The sequence below is a fragment of the Mustelus asterias genome, chromosome 21, assembly GCF_964213995.1.
Source record: "Mustelus asterias chromosome 21, sMusAst1.hap1.1, whole genome shotgun sequence".
In the NCBI taxonomy this organism is placed as follows: Eukaryota; Metazoa; Chordata; class Chondrichthyes; order Carcharhiniformes; family Triakidae; genus Mustelus; species Mustelus asterias.
The window spans coordinates 81,754,500-81,756,479 of record NC_135821.1 but is presented as its reverse complement, the minus strand read 5'-3'; positions in this window follow the sequence as shown (position 1 = coordinate 81,756,479).

Sequence of the window (1,980 nt, the reverse complement as noted above, 5' to 3'; positions counted from 1 at the left end):
TTTGCCCCCTCACTCTGCCCCCACACTCTGCCCCTCGCTCTGCCCCCTCACTCTGCCCCCACGCTCTGCCCCCACGCTCTGCCCCCTCACTCTGCCCCCACATTCTGCCCCTCGCTCTGCCCCCTCGCTCTGCCCCCCTCGCTCTGCCCCCCTCGCTCTGCCCCCTCACTCTGCCCCCCTCACTCTGCCCCCCTCACTCTGCCCCCTTCACTCTGCCCCCCTCACTCAGCCCCCCTCACTCTCCCCCCTCACTCTGCCCCCACGCTCAGCCCCCTTGCATTGCCCCCTTCACTCTGTCCCCCTCACTCTGCCCCTCGCGCTGCCCCCCTCACTCTGCCCCCACGCTCAGCCCCTCGCATTGCCCTCACACTCTGTCCCCCTCACTCTGCCCCTCGCTCTGCCCCCCTCACTCTGCCCCCTCACTCTGCCCACTCACTCTGCCCCCCTCGCTCTGCCCCCTCGCTCTGCCCCCTCGCTCTGCCCCCTCACTCTGCCCCCTCACTCTGCTCCCTCGCTCTGCCCCCTCGCTCTGCCCCCTCGCTCTGCCCCCCTCGCTCTGCTCCCTCACTCTGCCTCCCTCACTCTGCCCCCCTCACTTCAATTTCCCTGGTATAGACTGGAAATCGCTGAGAGCAGGGACTCTGAATGAGGAGGAATTTGTAAAATTCGTACAGGAGGGTTCTTTGGAACAATATGTAGATAGCCCGACTAGAGAGAGGGCTATACTGGACCTCCTACTGGGGAATAAGCCCGGTCAGGTCTTCAAAGTTTCGGTTGGGGAACATGTGGCAAATAGTGACCACAATTCTGTTAGCTTTAGGATAGTGATGGAAAAGGATGAGTGGTGTCCCAAGGGTAAGTGTTGGATTGGGGGAAGGCTAACTTTAGTGGGATTAGGCAGAAATTGGCAGCTGTTGATTGGGAGAGGCTGTTTGAGGGTAAATCCACATCTGGCATGTGGGAGTCTTTTAAGGAACAGTTGTTAGGGCTACAGGACAGGCATGTGCCTGTAAAAAAGAAGGATAGGAAGGTTAGGATTCGAGAACCGTGGATAACCAGGGAAATTGAGGGACTGGTCAAAAGAAAAGAGAGGCGTATGTTAGGTCCAGGCAGCTAAAAACGGAGGGAGCTCTGGAGGAGTACAAAGAAAGTAGGAAAGAACTCAAACGGGGAATTAGAAGAGCAAAAAGGGGTCACGAAATGTTCTTGGCAGACAGGATTAAGGAAAATCCCAAGGCATTTTATTCATACGTTAGGAACAAAAGGGTTGTCAAGGAAAAAATCGGACCTCTCAGGGACAAAAGTGGGGAATTATGCTTGGAGCCCAAAGAAGTAGGGGAGATCCTAAATGAATACTTTGCGTCGGTATTCACAAAGGAGAGGGATGTGTTGACTGGGAGTGTCTCGGAGGGGAGTGTTGAACCATTGGAGAAAATCTCCATTACAAAGGAGGAAGTGTTAGGTTTGTTAGAGAATATAAAGACTGACAAATCCCCAGGGCCTGATGGAATCTATCCAAGGCTGCTCAGTGAGACGAGAGATGAAATCGCTGGGCCTCTGACGCAAATCTTTGTCTCGTCACTGGACGCAGGTGAGGTCCCAGAGGATTGGAGGATAGCTAATGTGGTCCCGTTATTTAAGAAGGGTAGGAAGGATAACCCGGGTAATTATAGGCCGGTGAGCTTGACGTCCGTGGTGGGGAAGTTAACATAGAACATAGAAAGCCACAGCACAAACAGGCCCTTCAGCCCACAAGTTGCGCCGATCACATCCCCACCTCTAGGCCTATCTATAGCCCTCAATCCCATTAAATCCCATGTACTCATCCAGAAGTCTCTTAAAAGACCCCAACGAGTTTGCCTCCACCACCACCGACGTCAGCCGATTCCACTCACCCACCACCCTCTGAGTGAAAAACTTACCCCTGACATCTCCTCTGTACCTACCCCCCAGCACCTTAAACCTGTGTCCTCTCGTAGC